This window comes from Mastomys coucha, unplaced genomic scaffold (assembly GCF_008632895.1).
Source record: "Mastomys coucha isolate ucsf_1 unplaced genomic scaffold, UCSF_Mcou_1 pScaffold17, whole genome shotgun sequence".
NCBI classification, from domain to species: domain Eukaryota; kingdom Metazoa; phylum Chordata; class Mammalia; order Rodentia; family Muridae; genus Mastomys; species Mastomys coucha.
In genome coordinates this window covers 1,527,991-1,550,498 of record NW_022196899.1, presented here as the reverse complement: position 1 = coordinate 1,550,498, position 22,508 = coordinate 1,527,991, and the positions used below count along the sequence as shown (strand labels likewise).

The 22,508-nt window shown below is 38.8% G+C and overlaps 1 protein-coding gene across 8 annotated transcripts in view; it reads right to left on the bottom strand.

Moving 5' to 3' along the window:
• The window catches only part of Zfhx4 (zinc finger homeobox 4), a 197,316-nt gene that overhangs the window by 171,545 nt on the left and 3,263 nt on the right, over positions 1–22,508 (bottom strand). Inside the window, exon 1 of one of the 8 annotated variants that reach the window (XM_031376295.1) lies at positions 19,704–20,388. The exons of 1 other annotated variant lie outside the window; for it this stretch is intronic. The gene's annotated coding sequence lies outside the window, so the exon portion shown is untranslated. Of the gene's footprint in view, positions 1–513; positions 1,191–17,222; positions 17,699–17,732; positions 18,341–18,853; positions 18,967–19,703; positions 20,389–22,508 lie in introns of those variants that run through there. 6 more of the 8 variants (XM_031376301.1, XM_031376297.1, XM_031376296.1 and 3 more) reach the window with 6 other exon arrangements.

The window sequence follows — 22,508 nt, the reverse complement described above, 5'->3', positions numbered from 1 at the left end:
TTACTCTACAACCACCAACAAGAAAACTACCTAAAATGGCATAGATAGCAACACATTACCTCATTTTAATATTTTTATGTAGCTATTGACTTTAGCCATAGCAATGTTTGGCAGTGTATTCTGATGGAACCCTTTCTTCTGTCTGGTTCAAAAGCTACTCAAATTAGTATTTTCCATGACACTAAATATGATGCCAAGCGATTCACTCTCATCATTGCCAAATGAAGTTTTTCTTTTACTGATAGGACTCATGTTGGAAGCTTATACTAGCTTTGTAAAATCCTCAGTCTGAAGACTATTTAACTTCTACCACAGAACCATTTCCAAATGACTTTATAACACATTAATTCACTATAAAATTTGCTTCACCATCAAAGCTGGCTTCTATGTAATCATCATCAATTTCAAGTGCCTACTGCCAAATATCCCATTTTTAAAAATTACAAAAGTCTTCAGGAAATTCCTTAGAGAAACCTGCTCTAACTTTTATGCTAAATTTAGAGCAATACATACCTGCTGGTCTGCTTAGAGTGGGTGTACATATTTTTTGGTATTCTTGGGAATTTGCAAGATCAGTGACTTTGATCCTGTCAAATCCCTTTTTCGGAAGCAGCAGACAATATGCAGAAAAAAACTTTTTCACCCCGCTCGGTTTCTGCTTTGCTTTCGTCTGCAGTCACTGCTGCCTAAACTCTGCTCTGCTAAATGGCCAAACCCACCTAAGAGGAGCCCTTCTAATAAAGGGGGGTGTTTCTGCACAATAGGAGAATGCCTTTGTAGTCAGCACTCAGAGGTCCCATTAGAACCAGTTTTGCCTCTGCTTTTTAATTGAGGCTGCCCCAGCCCTCTTCTACGGTCCAGTGAGACAGTGTTTGTGAAATGATTAAAAAGAACGCGATCTGATCAAGAGGCCAGAATAATGGGGAAAGAATGCTAGGTTGGCTACTCTGCTAAGTGCTGGGAAAGAAGACCAGGGCACTCCCTCCTCCATTGTTTTTATCCCCTCTGCCCTCTGCTCTCTGCTCTTCTAAAACTCTGGGTCTTTATTTACTCTATCTGAAATAAGTTAAAAGTTGTCTGCTTATAAGCGAATTTGGTAGGAAGTTTACAAAAAAGAAAAAGAAGAAGAAGAAGAAGAAGGAAGAAAAGAAAGAGAGAAGAGAAAAGAAAGGAAGAAAATAAATAAAAATCCTTGAATTATATCGTTTCCAAAAGGTCATCACTGTCTCTGCTGTGGCCTTTTCCTCATTCCAAATCCTCTATCAATATGTCATAGTGAGTTAGGCAAAGACAAAAGAGAGGCGCGGTGTGAAAACGGCACATATATCTAATCCTGACAAAGCAATGAATAGGCCTTCACAAGTATAATTATACTTGTTTATTTGTTGCCACGTACAGAGAACTGATGAAAAAAAAATCCATCAAAGTGGTATTATGCAGACACCAAGAGCTTCTTTTCTTTGCTTACTAAAGCCACATTGAAGCTTAAATTCCTTATTGTTGAATTCAGAAGAAAGAAAAAAAGATTTTTGGCTGGATTTTTTTTTTTTTTTTTGCATCAGTTGCTGACAGATCTTTTGTGTGCTGGGCTGTATTAGTTCACACTGCTACCTCATTTTTATCCATGCTGGAATTCATAATTACAAACTACTACTGTATGGGAGCTCGGAACAGGGTGTGGCTAACTGACCACAGAAAGGAGGTAGTCAAATGGCCCTTTGCTCATAGCCTCATTTTGATATATCAAGACACAGGTGACATACCAGGATGGGAGCCCTAATTCTATCAGAAGACACATTTGACCTCAAGTCTTGAAGATGCTTCCCTTCAAGGGAATTTACTACAACATGTTTAGTTTAATCAGGCATTTAGTATTTCATTGAAAAAAAAATGCATAGTTTTCAGTATTAAAAATGTTAGAAATGAGGACGGCAAAAGATTGAAAATACTAAGTAGAAAAAGGTTTCAAACCCAACTATTAAGGGCCATTATGTTGCAGCAGACACTAAATCAAGGAACTTAACAAAAGCACATTTTTAGAGGTGGGGTGGGAGATTCAAGTAAGCTTTTATTTTTCCTTGCAGGACAGAAATATATCAAAGTAAAGGCAATCCCCATAGTTAATGTTTGTGAGATTTACAATTTAAAACAGAAAAGCTGTAATTTTTCTTTGCTGGCAATCTGGAAACACTCTGGAGTTAATTACAGCTGATTCGGAGTGAACCACACAAACAAAGACCAGTCCTATGTCCAGACAATTATACTGCATTAACCAGCTTAGAGCTTCCTGCTGATGTTCCAGGGCTCTTCTGTTACACCCTTCTACCTTCCCAGCACGAGAGAGAATGCTTCTGCAAGAAGGAATTAATGAAGCGAACTGCAAAAGAATGTGTGACGACCTCTCCTGACACGGCAAAAACTTTCCACCCATGTCATGACAAAGGGGAGAAGGTAATTAAGTTTGAATAGAAGGATGTAACCAAATATATTCAGCATTTAGAACAAGCACATTTTTAAGAAGGGAAAGTTTACAAAGGCAAGTATGTGTGTGAGTCAACTGAGTCTTTTTCCCTTGTTTCCCTCTCATTTTTCTCATTAAAATCTAAATTAGCGATTCAGGGTAGATTGGTTTCCCTCTCTATAAATAGTACCCTTGTGGTTGAAGCATCGTCTTCTCCATCTTTGATTTTTTTCCCCTTCCCTTCTTTCCTAGTCTCCTTTCTCCTTCTCTCTTAGATCACTAAATCTACATGGAAGTTATGTGACAATTACATAGCATTAAACTTTTTTTGCCGTGGAGCAAATGAGGAGAGGCATTCTTTTCCACTAAGTCCAATAGTTCTTAATTAGATTAGTTGTGAGAAGTGGGAATTTTACTCAGTTTTCTTTACAACTTTAATCAAACTCCAGCTACTTTGCTTACAGAGGGATCAATAGTCTCTCTTTAACCAATTTATGCTATTATATGACTCATTTTATTTGTTTGCTTCAGGAAAATTTCATAATCAGTGGGCAAGATGGATCCAGCACTAGCTACCTCTGGAAACAAACGGGTAATTTCTACCAATTGAGTTGATTTCTAATTTTCTTATTCATTCTAATTGAAAATGAATAGTTTGCACTGGTGTGAGGCAAGGACACCAACTGCAGTTAAGTTCTGTGCATTTTTCTGGTTCTCTCTTTGATACTGCTTTGCCAGTATTACAGCTGACACTCAGTCTTTTGTGTGATCGCTTCATTACAGGGTAAGTATTACAGCTAAAGTATTGCTAGAAAGCTGTTGTTTGCCAATACTCAAGACTACACTGACTCTTCATCATCTAACGAGAATAAAAGTATCAAATGATGGCAGTGATCCAGTCATAATTATGTGTCCATCATCTTCCTCTTTTCTTCTCATCACAAAGTAAGGTTAGCCTTAAACGATCTTCTAGATATCTCCTCCCCAAATAATATGTAAGTCTAAAACTCAGTGGGGGTCTGCATTAAAATGCATTCACATGGATCCCCTGGAAGTTATTCAAGATTGGGTAAGTCACTTTAAAATTCAAGGTACCATAACGGGGCCAGGGGGTTGTGCGGGAGACCAATCAGTCTTCCTTCTTGGGTCCCTTCTGGAGGCACCTATCACATTTGAAAATTCAAGTGCATAACACTTAAGTATGAAGCTATAACATGCAATCCTTTCAGCTTCCTTGGGGGAAGTATGGATTCTTCAATCATGTCTTGGATAATGTACAAATCAAAGCTGCCATGTCTTTCCTGCACCTATATTGTCCCATCTTTAAAATGTGATTAACAGCTCTCACTTAAACAATCTGAATATCTAGATGGTACCAATGCTAATAACCACAGGAATATTTAAAATTAATCCCAATTGGCGTATGTAATGTATGTTTGAATACAAAACATTTGGTATCAATAGATTTACTACCTTAGCGACAACCATCACACACATGGCGAGATGACAATATATTCTAATGCATGCCTGCGATTCTCTTCCTTCCATTCACATGTGTGATCACAAACACAATATGGTAAGAATCTGTTCCAAAGCACGGCCTGTGACCTTCCTTATCCAGTCACATAAAAACAAAACAAAACAAAACAAAAACAAAAAACCAAAACCAAACCAAAACAAAACCCCCCAAAACACTGAGGTACTAACAACCGAGTACTTAAAGGGTAAAATAATTTTATGAATATTTGTGTTTCACTGTTCCCATCAACATAACAATAAATACATTAGTGTTAAGTATATTAGAAAGTCATTCTTTGCAGGCGAAACCTACTGTAATTAACTTTATAAAACTAATCATGAGTCAGGTATTCCAGCAAGCATTCCTTTTTCCTGAGCAATGACTTTAATGTTTTTTCATGATTTCACATAGTTTGAACAAAGAAAGTTACATGTATAATTTTTTAAATCACTACCAAGTGGCTCTATATAGTACTCTTAGAGTCTACCAAATGTAACTGTTTTTATATTCTATATAAATATTTTAAATTACTTTATATTAAAAAAAATTCAGACTAACATAATAGGAAACATAAGTGGAATGCCAAGTGTTCCTCTGGATGACAACTTGGCAAATTTACGTTTGATCACTAAGAATAGTAGGTTATTTTATTTCTATTATGAAGAATCTTTTGTCTGTGATCTCGATCACTTTGTCCATCTCTCCTTCTTTCTTTCCCCTAAAAGTTAATTTGACTGCTGCCCATCAGTGAAGTGAGCAATTCAGTAATTAACTTTTGTGTTTTAAATCTATGAAATTTAATTAGATTTCATTATAAACAAACAAATGTCAACCATAATTATAAGCTCCTTCGTTTACCCACATATTATCCCTTTTCAAACAAACTTGATGTCAGACAAATTAAAATCAAGCAACCAGCAATTTTGAGTTGAATTTTACATGATCTGCTGGTAACCTGATTACTTTAACTTCAATATCATTACAGGAAAAGTATTTCAGGAAAAATAATTACAAGAATTCCAACAGGAGACAAGCTTAATGGTATTGATTCAAAAGATGCACGTTCTCAGGGCCATGTTGAAGAAATAATGTTATCTCAAAATTTACAGTTTCTATTAAAATAAAATTGTCCTGCATGAAAGAAGCAATTTAAGATTAATGTCTGGAGAACTAGAGATATAAAACTAACTAAATAATTTTCTAGCCCCAATTATTTTATACTTTAAGTAGAAAAGTATTAGCATGGCACAACTACAAGACATGAGGTTTGCAGGTTTATTTACTGACTGGTGTATCTATTAGGACCAAGGACAAGTGGAGCTGTCAGGACATAATGAAGGTAAATGATTAGTTAGCACCAAGCCTGAACTCTTCTTCAATGCAATAAGAGTTAATTAAAGTTTACCATTAAACATCAACCAAAGCAGAATGTTGATCAAGTTTCAGCATTAAGTGCAAACAGACAATAGTTGGAAGCAATTAGTGAGGCTATCAAATGACATGCAATGATAATTATACATTTAAAACAGCTAAAGAGCTAGGAGAGACTAATCAGCCTCTGTGAAGAGAAATCCTCAAAGGGCAGGAAACAGGTATCCGATTATTTCACTTTAGCACTGTAAATCGATAGAATGAAACAAGAAAGGGTTGTCTGGATACATTAACTGAAAGAGAACAGTTAGGTAGATCCAAAATGGAATAAACCTGCTAAGATTGGCCTAGCAAAGATAAGAACTCAGGTATGGAAAGAAAATCTGTTACTTTTCAATGAATGCTTCAGAATGAAGTCTATGTAAAGAAGGTTTATCATCTTGGTTTTGTGTTAAGTTCAACCATGTAACAAGTATGCCATGGTCAGAATTGTTATTCAAATTAAGTACTAACTTCCACTGTAATATAAAAGGCATTTCATACCTGAATGTTAGTTACCTCTGTGAATGCAAATACTGTTTCTCTACATAGGTTTTAGATAGAAGTAAGATTGAAACTCTTTTAATGCAGGTAAATTTAATGTCCAGGTGTTGGACATATATATTCATGTTTAATATACATATATATATATATACATATATACACACACGCACACACACACACATGTTTAGTATATGACAAGCAAATCTTCCAATTAATACTATCTCAAGCCTGTAGCTTCAGTTTGCCTTAAATTATTAAACCCATACACAACATATATCTTGGAAATTCCATAGCTTCCTAGCTGCAGTCTAAAATGCGTATTGAGAAGTGTGTCCATTTCTATTTCCTATTCTGCCCCCCACTTCATCAATTCATTCTGTTATGCTAAGGATTTGTACACAGTGTTGTCTAATCCAAATCTTTCCCTGGAGCTAAATCTAAGCCATTGCTGGCTCCCAGTACAAAGATATGTCCCTGCAAAGCTCTTTTGTTCCTTCTGTGCTCATACACTCATTGGTTCTGACATCTTCACTCCAGTCATGACAAACAAGCTTATGGCTCTGACGTGACTGCACAGTTTTATCTAGAGATACATCATTAATTCTCATCACCATTCTTAATGTGGCTCTTCTAGGTTCCTGCAATGTATTGTGAAAGTTTGGGAAAAGAATGTGTGTGTGTGTCTGTGTGTGTGTGTGTGTGTGTGTGTAAATATGTGCTCCATGGGTAATAAGAAATCAAGTCCATCAAAGGAGAAAAGGGAAGTGAGTGTGAACTGGATTTAAGGTAGGGAAATTCTAGAGTAAACTTTAAGTCACCACTAAACCTCTGGCCAGTACACACAACACAGGTGACTGTCCTTTAAATGTCTTTTCTGTACTCTCAACAGGAGCAGCTGGAGTAGAACATCATTTATGAAGGGATATAAGTGAAATAAACATGGCTAATCAGTGGGTAGGACAGCCTTGTTCTTCAGGCCTACTCCATACTGAGCCTAGTTTATTCTTATTCTCTTTCTGGTGTGAATTCTCTGTTTACTTCAGTAGGGGGAAGGACTGTCAAAACCAGTTTTATTATGACACTGTCATATTTTTCAATTAGAATTTTTAATAATTTTTCCAATTATTATTCAATGGGAAACCCTAGGCTAATTGAGCATCAAACCTTTGACTTAGCATAACCACTTCCACCCCTCTAGCTACAGGCTGAGTAAGATCCCAAGTTGCAGTCGCAGGTGCAAGTTCTTGATTCTTACACTATGTAGTCCATACAGTAGGTTCTTATTCTAACTCCTTTTCTTAAATCCTCTGAGAGCACACAGCCAATCTTATGCAATGCTTCCCTAACAGATCACCAGAAAGTAGATCGGGCTTTGAGGTAAAAGTGTGACTCTCTCTTGGACCACGCAAGGAACTCTTATTCTTGTTCTTATTGGCATTTGTCCCCTTCTTGGAACAAGAACAAAGTCAAGTGCTCATGTGAGTTTTATGAATAAGTTAAGAGGTGAGCTACTTTAAGCGTTGTCCTTGATTTCTTTGTTGACAGTGAATACTTGAACATTTTTCTATAACAAAGCCACTTCTGGCAAATCAGAACGATTCCTAGTGAATTTGCACCTTGCTTCTTTTCAAGAAGGAAATGTCCCATTCCACTTTTCTTGCAACTGTTTACCTTTTAGACTATTTGGGTGTGATCTCTACTAGCCTGGCTTTATAAACCAGTTCATTAAGAGTTTTCAAAAGATATAAGACTGGGATACCTTCAAACCAATGTTTATAGTGTGCAGATCAAACCAATCAACAAACCATTTAACCAACCAACCAACCATTTTAAACTAAAAGCCACACACACACACACACACACACACACACACACGTACATATATATACATATATAGAGAGAGAAAGAGATGCAAAGGATTCTCATAGTCAGAGCACAGAAGTTTTAAACAAAAGAAAACTAAATCCTTCAATTACAGGGATCACATTCTTATACGCCACACAGCCACACGCATACACACACACTGTAGATCACCCATCTACTCTGAATTATGTGCTCTTTCTCAGGAATTTCTATGTGCTCCAGTTTTTCTCCTCAGTTGAAAGGGGAATTGTGCCCTTCGGACAACAGCAATCTCGACATCTAAAACAAAAAGCCAGTTATGTTGATCTAAAAGTTTTCTCTAAGGAATTTTCCAGAAAAGAAACAACCAATTTGAATTTGTGTACTTCTTTTCAGCATCTAGGTGAGACAGCTAGCAGAATCTGTTAGTATAATAAACTGAAGATCTCTGTGTGCTTTTAAGAAACATTAGTAAGTCACTCAGAAGCTTGAGCACCAAGAAATTGCTAATAATATACCCATCAATGGGGATACAGTAGTTAAGTGGATATGACCACTACCTCCATAAAGGCTGCAATTTATTTGAATATCTCTCAAGCACATACATTCCAAAGCTACTTATATTTCCATAAAATGCAAACAATAATTTTGTTTATAAATGTTCATCAGAGTACAAGATTATTAGGAGTCAAATTATTTTTAAAACTGTATCAAAAATAGATTCCAGTTTCTTGATGGCCCAAGACATTGCACTTATGTACTTACTAACGTTTAGTCAAGCTGTCATATTTAAAACTGAATAATCTTCCATTAAATAATGCATTATTGTAAAAAATGCAAAATTCTGTGATTAGCCCTAAGAATTAATCCAAGTTGATGCTAATAACTTATTTAGAAAATTCCCAAAGATGACTTAATGGTTCTGTAGACATTTACATATATTTATATATGAAACTGGATTTTTTTTTTCCTCCAGGCTTATAGGAATTTTGGCTAGTAGAACACCATGGAATAGTATGACTTATATTCATTTAACGACATATCAAAATCTCTTAATAACAAATATGTAGTGTTTCCCTGGCATGTAAGGCAGTTGTGGAAGCACTCTAATTCACAGGCTCTCAAGCAGATTGAGTTCCCTGTAAGACTGGAGCAAGCATTGTGGTCTCTTCTATTATTGTATTTAATGGACCACCAGGACCCTGGAGTTCATGTGAATTGACCAAGGTCTGAATTATTTAAAAACTGTTTCTGCCCTAATTTGCTTCATAGAAAAATGAAAAGACAGAAATACATTAAATATCTAGGAGCTCTAATAACTTAAACCAGTGGTGATGATGGAGTGGGAGCCACCTGCCAAGCTAGATACCATCCAGAGACCTGCTAAAGAGGGAATGATGAGAGAAGGCTACTGTCTTGTTCCTTACATCTTAGAAATACCTGCTGCCTAGTCCTATCTCATTGTGGCAGTAGGTCGCTCTACACACATCCTTGTAGGTATACTTCATCAAACACTCATCATCTTAACGTCATATTCAACCAAGACCCTCAGTGACCACATATAATGTCATTTCAAACTGACGTATTTTATAGTTCACAACACTTACATACATTCAGCAAACCTGGAGACACAGAAGAAGAAACCAAAGCTTCCAGAGACTTAAACACTTGGACAGAGGTCACAGTCTAAATTAGTCCAGGTAGCTTATAACTGACAAGATCTGTACCAGTCATTATGTTGCTAAGAAATTACGTAGACTCTCATGTAAAATTTAAGTGGCAGTAAACAAAATTACTTAAGAGAAAAATGAGCCCAAAGTAAACAGAACAAAAGGGTGGGCTGTCTTGAATTATGTACGTTCTTCCTGTACACTGTGCTGCCTCAAAATCTTCACAGCCGAGTCCTCATCTAACTTACTCACCCAGAACGGAAAGTTCCCACTTGTTCACACCATGTTCATGACTATTAAAAATGCATTTTAAGTCACTGAGGTCATCGGTATTCTCATGAATCCTTGGCCATTTAGAGCACCTAGACTAACCTGTTACATAACACAGAAGTATGTGTAAGAGTCACAGAGCTGGAAGGCTGCCTAGCTCCTGATTAGGCCCCTTCTGAAGCAGAAAGTACATTTTCTCAGGAAAAAAAAAAAAAAATCCCTATTGTACTCCCCTCACAGATTTTTTTTCTTTGCTTCCCTTTGCAATACCCACAGCCTTGATTTTCATTCATGCCACAATTCCTTTCTTGAACATACAAGAGTGAGTACACACTCGTGAACGGTTGCAATCCAGCTCTTCTCAACACACTTTCCTAGCATTACTGGCTGTGTTGATGATTTCTGGATTCAGTCAATTTTCCAAAGGAGCTAGCTGAACTGAATGGATGGATGGCTGTATCATGACTCTGGCGTCTTTAGTGTTCTTACTGGTCTCAATAACTAACTTGCTTTTTTTTCTGCAGAGCTTATTTTCATCAGTTCTTAGAAAATGAAGGAAATGCAGCTTGTGGCAGGAAAACCTCATAGTATCTAGGGAGCAAAGAGAATCTCTCATCTAGGTATAGGACAGGTGATGTGTGTGTGTGCATGCTTGCACTCTGACTGGACATGTGATCCAAGATTGAACACAAATATATTTACTAAAACAAAACAAATAAACAAAGAACCTAAGTCATCTAATGGACTCAGGAGTCTTAAGTATGAATTACATCATTCCTAAATTTATGTGACTTTTTTTAAGTGCTACAAACTGAAAGTAAGAGAAATAATACAGGTTTCATGAAGGTATCCTATGAGGAAAGATGAACCTATTAATATTTGGACTTCTTCGGGTTGTTCTTCTGAATAGCCAAATTTTAAGATTCTCCAAAATCTTCCTGTTCAACGTTTTATTTGGTCTTTATTTTAAGAATATGACCAGATTACACACAACAGAGTGTATGTTTTGGTATATTAATGTTATTATAACTATGAGTTTCTTTTCTTCTTTTAAGTAAAGACAACTTTCTGGACAGGTAAAAATGCATATTTTTTAACCCGAAAATCAATTTTCCCTAGTTTAGTAAATATTCATACCAAGTTTTCTGCGTTTGTAGAAAGGACAAAATGGGACCCATAAACCTTGTTTTTAGGGCTTGTGCTAAAATATATACCACCCAGTTACCATCATCTGAGCATGACCATGTCCCCCTGAACAGCCAAGCAGCATACATAAGCATCATGTTCCTCACACATAAACATGCTAGTATCCCAGTCTCCTGGCTGACCAAAACCCCTAACCAAGCTTGCTTGGACCATTAGGGAACTCTGACATATGCACTAACTCCAATTCTTAATATTTGTGCCTTCATTGTTTTAAATCTCTAGAATGTTAAAGTGGATAATTATATTAGTGATGCCTCTTGCCAAACCTGACTTTAGTGTCAAAGCTATTTTTACATGTCATGCCTACAACCAAAAATTCCTCAGTGGCAAGTATTTCATTTCACTCAAAATCCTTTGAGTAGGGGAGTAGAGAGCAGCCATTCCTGACCTGAGGATTGTATGTCAAATGGGAAACCATATCATATTTCCAAGGCAGCTTGTGAGCCTCTGAAATGAGGGAATTAACACAATATCAACTCCAACAAGATCGCAAGGAGCACAATCCTCATGCAAGAAAACGCCACTGAGTCCTCATTAAAAGCCTATTTTGTCTTGAGCCATTAAAGACCAGGAGTGAACTGGTTATGTTGTTAAGGATAAGTAAAACAAGTGCCAAGAGAAAGTGTGCACTTTCAGTTCTCACATGTGTCCATCTGTTCACATATAAACATATATTCTGCTCTGTCTGATTCTTGCAATCTTGATATAAGAATACCCTGGGCTTTTGCCCATTTCCTAAGAATGCAGACACCGCATAAGCTACTATTAACCCATGTGTGATCCTCATCCATGGTGGCTGGAATGCTGCCAGTTACAACACATGGTGCCTGCTTAACAATGTCTTAAAATATAAATGAATTTATTTTTTAAATTAACACATTTTTCTTATGGAAATACTTTAATGAGCCCTTATTTGTGTAAAAAAAAAATAACCTCCATGTGGATTTCTTTTTTGTTCTTTTAAGACTTTTTTCCCAAGCATATCATAAAGTTAGCCATCAAAGTTTCTGAAATAACCCAGAATTTCTTGACAAATTTTAAAAAGAACTCCTGTAAAGAAGTTGGGTGACTTTATAACAAAGATCAAACACTTTTCCTTTACAATTCACTGTACTCAAGAGGCAACCAGCACACTTGCATTTATAGAAGAACACTTGTGATTTCTCAAGTTTCCATATAACCTTCTTACAGAACCCCAGCAACTGAACCCTAAAGCTTCGAGACAAATGGACATTTTTGCTGCCTAGCCACAAAATGGTTAGGATGATATCTGGTGGAATCCTTCAGCTATGCTCTGGGGAAGCCTTATTGAGATCATTTGTGTTGACCCCAAATTAGAACCAGCTTTTGTAACATACATACAAGGATATAGCATGTGTGCAAATACTGATCTGTACTGGCACTGATTTACATATATGCAAAAGAACCAGTTCTCATCTTCGAAGGTGTCTCAGCACATGGGATGTTCATTGCCCTCATTATGGGTGAAGAAACTTCATCAAGAGATTTGTTTACATTATCAACTGACAAACAATTACAGCTGTAACTAGTGACAAGGAAAAACCCAACTGTGAACTTTCGAGCGAACATACAGCTCCTAGACATATTTTTTCAAAAGGCCTACTTAAAGTAACTATAAAATAACAACTGCAAACTAATCAGACAGTTGCATCCCGAGCTTTATGAATTATAGCCTAGGAAGGCAACTTTGCATTTTCATCTGTTATCTTTTCATATTTACAAGAGCTGATAGGTCATTTAAAGCACTTGATATCACCAAAAGTCAGAATACACATCTCTGCCTCTGACGAAGTGTTCTGTCAATTGAGGTAGTTATTTCTGATCAATGGGATAAAGTACACTATATGGTCAATAATTAAATGAGCTGAATATTCATGCCATCTTACTGGCTCCTCTTAAAATAACTATTTTTGCCAGTAATGTGCTGGGAATTCTCGACACTCAGTAGTCAGTATTTGGCTCGGCTGGCATGTTGCTTAAAGCCTTCTACATACAAGCCTCTGGTGATCATCTACCTGTTTGTACTGTCTTCATCCATATCTTCCTGATCACGTTAAAAACTCAGGACACTTTGGAACGTTGCCGAAATCTAAGCCACTGCTTGTTTGCTCATGTCTTGGAAAACATAACTTTCGAGAGAGCAGAACACAGACCTAAAGAAGTCTGCATTTTCATCTTCCTTTCATCTTAGTCATTCAGTCAACCATTTGGATCCCTATTCAACAGAGCTTTTCAGTATGCAAAAAAATGCTAATCCTTTTCCGATGTCTTCACACTTGTATAAACCCCCATGCCTTCAACTGAAAAGCAATTATATCAGTTTACCTTCCTGTCAAAAACAGGATTAATATTCAAATAACAGAATATGCTTTCTTTGCCTGTCTTTTTGCTTTAGGAAACTAGTAGTTATCAGTGGAGGCATCCTTTGAACAAAATCACATTATTTTAAATACCATTCTGTTAGCCACTGGGTAGGAGGAGGAGAAGGCAGAGCAGAAAAAAAAGTCCTTCAGGTACTGCAGCAACTCTTGTTTTTGTTTTTGTTTTTGTTTTTGTTTTGGGGGAAGAGAACTGACCTTGCCCTGCAGATGCCCAAAGAGAATAAGACTTACTCTGGTCTATTAATCAGAAACAAATTATGAAAGAATGTAGCTGGACTGGTTGACACTATCCAATCTTGGGAGACTCAGTAACAGATCAGTAACAATGGATAATGAACAGCCATGACAAATGGGGCAGAGAAACTATTTGCATATGCAAATTCTCACACAAGGGAAACATGTACAAACAAGTGTCATTGTAAGGTGGATTAGGCAAACAAGGATTTCTTTTTAGGACATTCTGCAGTCCAGAACATTAGTCAGCACAATTAGGCCAGTCTCCATGGAGACTAATGAAATTTCACCATGGTATGAGTTAAATTAGATAACTAGTTATGTGTTTCCACAATCCAACTTGAAATCCATTATTGTTTCAGAACAATATAGCAATTGTGTCTAGCTGATCTTTGCCAGCTCAACAAGCTCCTAAGTTGACAATTTGCATATGTTAATATAATTAAGCACTAATTACATGAAACTTGTACATATTCACATGCACTTTCCCTGGGCACTTCTCAGTTTGAACCATGGCCAAGTCTTTAACCCTTAGAATGTTTTTAGTGAGAGGAAAAAGTACAAAACAAAAAACAAAAAAACCAAAACATCCTACACTGCCTATGGGGACAGCCCCTAGACAGACACAGGAAAGCTCTTCACTTATGAATACAACGCCTCACCTGGGTTCTTCTATTTCTAGCAACAATGACAGAAAATATTTTGTGAGTATACTAGAGATCCAGAATAAGATGAAGAACAGGCATCTTTAGAGTAGTAATTAAAGGCTCCTAACAAGTGTCTAATACAGGAGACCAGTCACATTCATTTCAATAAAGAGTTCAGGCAGATTCTGTGCTATTGCCACTGTCAAACCTTGGGAGATAAAAATGGTTTGACAACAGCAAAAATAGCAACTAGAGAAGGAAAAAAGGAGACAGCAGCAACTAATGAGCTTTACATAAATATATTCAGAGGCAATTAAGCAATGTTAATTACTATAACAGCTGTTAATTGAATATAATTAGATATTTTAAGCCACTGAATAAAGCATAGTTAAGATTAATTTTATTGAGATTAATTGTAAATAAGGATAGATTAACTCTGTGTTTTGATAGGCATAAAAAGTAATTCTGCAAATTGGGCAGGAGCATGGCTTCCAGTCCAAAAAATCATAGATTATTTTAACGTCACACCTCAGAATCATCTCCTCAATAAATATGACTTTTCAAACCCAAATAGACAGAAGTCTTTAAGAAATAAAAACAGCTTGCAGAGATTAGAGAGCTTTTTTGTCCATTTTCATATGCATTCCTTTTAACAGACTAAATTAAGCGAGTCTGCTATACATTTTTTTAGGAAGGAACATTTCACACTGAATGGAAAAAATGTTCTATCACATATGAAATTCTTGTAGCTGTTTGGAACTTTGTCCAGATGTTTTAAGACTATAAAACAGGATGAATAGATAGGCAGTAGGCCTTCTGAAGATTTTTATGGTAAAGACACAGGCTGCTATTTCAACCTGCTCCTCATTTCTACTTCACATTTTCCAATCAGTATACATATTTTCAGATGTAATTGTGTTTCTCCAAGAGAATCCAAAGCCACATTGTTCCTACCAAGTGTTAGGAACTAAACATATAGCAGAATGGAAGGAGACCCCATTTAGTAGAAACCGTCTAATCATTAGGTCAGAAACCTCAATGATAGCTATGAGATCAGTGCATGCAAATGACAACACTTGATTACTACTGTCAGATGCAATCATTTCTTAAATGTACTTTTTAGGAAAATGTTGCTACATGAAAACTCTTTCTCAAAATACTTTCACACCAGGCTAATTCATGAATAGTGTTTTAGAAAATTAACACAGTCCTCAAGAACACTGAACAGATCACTACTAAGAAAGGAAAATCAATCGATTTTTGAAATAAATCAATAGGTGATTAACATAATATTTTTAAAGCAGCAGGATGTATATATCATGCCCAAACACATATATTATATCCCCAATACATCTTAGCTCTTAATCAAATGAGGGTTTTACACTACTGACCCTGGCTCCACACTGCCTCACAACTTCTGTAGGGCACCTTTAGTCTTTATAACAAAAACCCTAAAATAGTCTGTGAAACAAGACTACGACAAGCCATTCTGCAGTGAAAGATTTTAAATCATACAGCCTCTTCTAATAGACTTGAGACTTATTGAGGTAGAAACCATAAAAAATGAAGAAGGGAAATTTAATCCCTGAAATATTGATTTGCACATTAATATCATATAGGCAGAGGGCAATTTGGCTTCGTGGAAATGACACATTGTCGACCCTTGGTGAAGTCAGAGCCAATCTAACTGCTGAACATGTCTGAACCTCAAGAGTTATTAAGGGCTTCCCTTCTTGCCTTTATGACTTTTCTTCAGCCTACCAATGCAATCTTAAATGTATTATCTTTAAGAAATAATTGTAAAACCTCAGGGGTTTTCCAGTTAATGGAAGGGAGGCCAAACCACATCAGATTCTGAAATGCAACATTAAACCCTTGCAATCAACAAAACCACCTCAGTTCTCATCCATCCAATGCAGGATCTAATATTGTTATTAGAGATAATCAAATTTCATTGTGTAAATTTAGGCTCATGGTCAGAATGGAAGCAGTAAATTCTTCAATATTAAACAGCAATCTTCTCAGCCTCCTTTCTGTTTCCCCTTGCTGTGGCAGCACCTTTAAAATAATCCAACTAGCTCACAATTAATGAAGAGTTGCACTTCTCCTGCCAAAAGCTGCAAAAGAGCCGAATGTGTCGCCTTGTGTTTATTAAGTTAAAAACTTTCACTTCCTAGGTCCAGAGCTACTGTCTCTGCCTTACACCACAGTGGGTGTCGTTGCTGTGACTTATACAGCTGGCTTACCTGACCTTTCTTTGTTCCTCGCATACATTTCACTTTTCAGATTTATGGTGCTACCCTCATATTTCATTGACCCTATCTCCATTGCTATAAAAAAGGAAAACACTCCAATAAGAGTTTACTTTTTTAAATACATGAGCAGCCAGCTATTGAATAAACACACAGTGATGCTCTCTGCAGTTTATGCCATAAATATTAAAACCATTAAAAACAACTGTTTGACCCTTATGATCCGTACACTGAAGCCAGGTGCAAGAGGTTAAAACAGCTGGCTAGCCATCTTTTATTTTTTTTGTGTTCCTTCCTGCTGCTTGAAACCACAGCCCTTGAACAATATCAAACATTCTCTTAAGGATTTACGTTTTATTTTATTTTTTTTAAATGAGAAAAAAAATCTCCTATTTATTTAATATGCTTCTCAGTGGAGAAGAAAAACTCTAAAACAGTCATAGATGAAGTGAAATAATTCCCAAATTTTCTATCTGCTTTATTAAAACCCATTCTTTTCAACAAATGTTATACACACCATTCTTTTTATTCTTCAGTTAGAAAAGAGAAAATAGCAAAAAGAGAAAGAAAGGAAGGAAGGAAGGAAGAGAGAAAGAAAGAAAGAAAGAAGGGAGGAAGGAAGGAAGGAAGGAGAGAGAGAAAGAAAGAAAGAAGGGGAAAAAGAAAGGAAGAAAGAAAGAAAGAAAGAAAGAAAGAAAGAAAGAAAGAAAGAAGGAAAGAAAGAAAGAAAGTCTGAGCTTGCTCTGTCAGTTTCTTCAGTAAATATAAGGTAAAGCAAGTGTGGATGGCAGCGAGTGTTACATACCCGGGCTGTGTTTTTGCATTGCTCTCAATGGAAGCGATCGATGCCCGTGTCACTGTCGCGTCCCAATCGCAGCCAAGTCTCAGCCTTAATCTAAGCACCAACTGAAAAGGCAGCGGCAGCCGCAGCCTCTCCCTGACTCTTCCATCCATTCACCCAAAAATATAATGCTACATATGAGCTTTAAACACTCCACGTTTATAGGGATCAAGCCACTGAAAATCCAGGAGAAGACAAAAAAGAAAAAAAAAGAAAAAAGAAAGAAAAAAAGAAAGAAAGGAAAGGATAAAAGAAAAAAAAACGAAAAAAAAAAGCCTGTCTCCAGTCTCTCTCTCCTCTCCCTCTCTTCCTCTATCCTCTCTCTCGTCCCGTGTCTCTCTGTCTCTCCTTTTGCCATCTACATGATCCTTGATTAAACATGGAACAGAGTTAATAAAGCGGGCGGGGGGGGGGTCAAGGAGAGGAAATGCAACTGTCAGAAATCACGAACGCTAGATTTCTTGGTGAACCTGCCTCTGTCGGAGTCAGTGTCAATCCACCATCTTCGGCCACTGAACTTGTCTTTGGGTTTTTGTTTGGTAGTGGTGGGGATGTTGTTCTGTGTGTGCTTTTTGGGGGAGGGGGAAAGTGAAGGCAAGGTGGGGGCTGGAGGTGGGGGGGAGTGGGGCGAATGTGTGTTCTGTGAGTGTTGACTGTGAGTGTGTGTGTGCAGGGGTCGGAGTGTGTCTGTGTTGGGGTGGGGGGTGTTCATGTTTGTGATCTGAACCTTTGATACCTACAAAGAGGGTGTCTTACGGAACGGTAGCTAAAACCTCACCAGGACGGCACGGAACTGTGGAGACATACGCCGCTGGATCTCATATCTGGGCCGGACCCTAGACCCAGCGCTTCAAGGAGCACCCCCCCCACACACACACCAGCTTGGATCACAGGTAACAAAAGAAATACAAACCAGTGCACTGTCTTCTGGGGGAGGGGGCAGGATGGGGAACCTTCCGGAACTTGGCCATCGCTGAGGTGAGGAACTTTTATACAATTCTAGAGAAATTTTATTTTATTTTTTTTTCTGATAGGAAAGAGCAAAAGAATGGAAAGGGAGGGAAGGGGAGGGAGAGAGAGGGGGGAGGAAGAAGAGAAGAGAAGAAAAGAAAAGAAAAGGAAAAAGGAAAGGAAAGGAAAGGAAAAGGAAAGGAAAGGAAAGGAAAGGAAAAGAAAAGAAAGGAAAGGAAAAGAAAGGAAAGGAAAAGAAAAGAAAAGAGGCGAGATAAGTCTCATTCCAGTCCCTGTTCGCCTAGCTGATCAGGTCAGAAGGCACGCTTGGTGCCAGCTGAAGCTAAGGAGGTGAAGTTCATTTGCAGACATGGAACCTTGTAGTTGTTGGGGGGTAGGGGGGGAGGAATGCATCAGTTCCCACAGTCAGCCACAGCCCCCTTACACACACACACACACACACACACACACACACACACACACACACACACACACCCTTGCCCTTTACCAAAAAAGAAAGCAAAGGCTCTTGATCCCCAGCCGCGGGTGTCCTCTTAGTGCGGCGATCAAGCCCCGGGGCGAGCTGTCTCCACCCCTAGGTCCGCCAACCGAGGCCGGGAGATCGCGCCTCCTAACGGACCTACCGGCTCCTCAGCCCCGGTGCAGCCGAGAGCCGCCCGGGCCTGCCGCTGCTCCGCGGACCGGTGTCTACCTGCAGCCCAGCCCCGCGCTCGCCCATCTTCCTGGGCCCCGCGCCTCGCGCGCTCCAGCTCTGGCCTGCCACAGCACACTGCTCACAGCAGTGAGCGCCTTTCGCGAACTTGAGAAAGGGTGGAGAAGGGAAAAGGAAGAACAGGAAACAGAGAAGAGTGCAGGGGAGGATGAAGGGAGAGGAAAAGAGAGGGGGCTGCGAGCCCCACCGACCAACGTCCAAACTCTCGGAGAATGTGTGCCGAGGAACCATCATCTCGATGGGGTGCGGGGGTGCAGAGCGAGCGAGGACCCCCCCAGATAATGTCCGAACTGACAGCTTCGCCGGGCCACCAGAGTGTCTCCGGCTCTCGATGAAAGCAGAACCCGAAAAGACTGAGAGGAAAAGACAGAAAACTGCTCGGCCGAAAGTCACTTAATCCAAAAGTTAAATCCCGAAAAGCATGCCTGCCCCCACCCCAGCCCCAAGTAAAAAAATCACCACCACCCCCCCTCCGCCCGTGCCTTTTCACTCCCTCAGCAGAGCAAATCTTGGAGCCAAAAAAACGGGGGAAAGAGATGGAAAAGGGGGGCAGAGCGGAAGAGGTGGTCGGGATGAGGGTATGTGTGCTAGGGCGAGCGGTAGCAAGCGAGCTAGGGGTAGAGAGGGAGAGAGGCGGAGAGGGAGAGGGAGAGAGAGGGAGCGAAATATCAAAGATTGTGCAAGATCAGGCTGGAAAGATAATCGATACTCGACCTAAATTTAACACAAACTACTCAATAAAAGTTAAAGAAAAAACTTACTTTCCATTTCCCCTGCAGTTCCTACTCGATCTTCGCCTCTTTTTTGTTTTGCTTTTATTTTACGTACAGCTGATCACATCCAAGTAAAACGAGAGGGTTCATTAAAAAAAAAAAAATAAAAAAATAAAAAAATAATCCTCGAACTTTATTGGGTGAAAATAAAAACGCTGGAGCAAAAAGTGGGGGGCATGGATCGGTCCTCGGGGGTCCGGGAGGAGTTAAAGCATGTGCCGACCGCGGTCTCGCTGTTTAGTTGTGAAGGGGTTGGGAAAAGGAGGAAAGGAAATGAAAATCCGATATGTCTTTATTCTGCTAATTATTATCGTTTTAGCCCTGTTTAAAAAAATGGCTGATTAAGTTGAGTGCGCATGTCTTTGTGTGTCTATTCCCGATATGCACTCTGGGAATGAGAGAGGAGAGCGAGGGAGAGGGGGAGGGAGGGGGGGAGAGGTGTAATTAGTGAGGTGATCAACATTCCCCAGACTGCAAATGACGCGCAGCCGGGACTCAGAGAAGCTTGGGAGCTTCGCGACTTCCACGGCTCCTAGCGTTGCGGCTGGAGCCCTGGACGAGGCGACCACGGAGACAGAGGATGGGGGACCTCCGGGGCTCGCACCCCATGTGCCCCTGCGCACAACTCTCAAACTTCATTAGACACACACGTACACACACTCACACAGAGACAGCAAAGGGAAGAATATAAAAGCACAAACAGTTCCTAAGAAATGCTCTTTTAGCGTTCTAGATTTTTTTTTTTTTTAAACGAGGCAAAGTAATTTCGGACCAGAGATTTGTTTACCAGGGAGCTTTAAGGAGTAATACAAGTCAAGGTAATTAAGAGCTTTTCTCTTGAGTTGGTTTATTTTACAATGCACTCGGACGTACAATAATGGCAAAATACTAGGGCCTGAGCAAATATACAGATGCATGTAAATAAAAAGTGCCTGTCTCTGTGTGAGCAAACATCACCCAGACCAACCTCTTTCAAAGGAGGGATTTCTCTCTGGATCCGCAGGCATTCTATTTAAAACTGTATCGTGCACTTACATTCACAGTAGAGAAAAACCTACAAGGGAGGTGGAAGTGGTTAGTTTAGTCAAAGTAAACTTCCAAATGAGAGTAAGTCCGGGTTGTAAGAGTGATACTAGGGTACAGCCTAGCTTTCAGGTAATATTCTTGAATATTTTATCAGAATCGTGTGAGTTCAATGTAATAAGAAGACTTAGGGACGAGAAGCTTTCATCTTTCTAGTCTGTTGAGTTATATTTCTTGAAGCACATTATGATGAATTTTAAAACCCCACTACAGATCTCATTAGAGTGAAATATACTTGGTATTTTCTGGTGCAAAATTTAAGGTGGCTGATTCTCATTTGAAAATCTAATTATCTCTTTCCAATATTACAGATGTGAATATGAGTGACACTTTCATTAAAAGATAATTAACTAACACTTGGAATAGACATACTTTTAAATACCCCCTACTGAACGTGGTGTGTGTGTGTATATATATATACATACACATATATGTATATATATGAATATACATATATACATATACATATATATATGAATATACATATATATGTATGTATATATATACATATATGAATAGCTACTCTGCATCTTGATACACTACTACACTAGAGGTCACAAGGAGACACCATCTATGTAATATTTTAAAACCTGGAATCATACAATGAAAGTAAGAGTAACCAATCAAAGGAGCTACAAACAGGAAACACCAGTACTGCCCAGTTTCCTGGACAAGGTGAGGCCTCAGCCACTTCAGAGCTGAGAGGCCTTTGAAGTTTTGGATTGCCAGGTTCTTGCTTCAAAACCTTGTTTTAGTCCTTAAGAACCAAAGGTACCAAACAAGATTTATAGCAACAGCAAGGTTTGTATGTAGCACATCACTGCGACTTCAGAGATAGTAAATATGTCTTCCTGGGTCTAACAGGCTTGTACTAGCAGTGTGTCCATCAGTGTAGACAGTATCAGCATCCTAGGACAAATGGAAATGCCCCTCCCCCAAGATCAGACCTAGACCCCTATCTGAAAAGCTGCTTGCATTCAGCAATTAGCTAACTTTACAATGAAAATCCAAAGGCTGGGAGCAGAGAATAAAACCTACATTATGGTCTTTGGTAAGAGAAAAAGGCAATGCCATCTTAGAAATCTGGAGTGGCTCCATGAAGCAGTATTTTAGAAACCAAGGCTACTAAACGGGTAACAAAAAAAGCAAATTCTCTTTCAATAGACTCCCATTTCCAAGTTCTTTGGGTAGAAATCTCAGTTCTCAGTGAAAGAGTTTCTGAGATTTTAAAGTTATTTTGTTTCCAGCCATCCTACCTTCACACAGCAACTTCACCAGGAATTCCCTAGAAGCCTCCCATTGTACCTTAGTGGGGTTAAGAAACACATTGCACACTGGGGTGGGGGTTGGGGGGCGGTGAAATTGAAATTCTCTGTAGCAGGCAAGTGAAGAGGGTGTTTACAGAAAAATACCCTAGAGAGCAAACATCCTGGATAAAACCATAATAATAACAAAACTGTCTGAGGTGTTTGCATGGAGGAGGGGGGGCTCTTTTCAAGAGACTAAGGGGGAAATGAAGGCAGGGGAAACTTTCAGGTCGAAATCAGCAAAGATCAGCCCTTCCTTGGCTTGGAGAGGGCTCAGTGTACAAGTCCGTTGATGGAAAAACCATTTCCTGCTATTGCAGACAGGCAAAGGCGGATGATGAAGGAAACACCTGAGACCAATAACTCTGTTTCAGGTTCAGGTGAAGAAAGGGTCTTAGTTCTG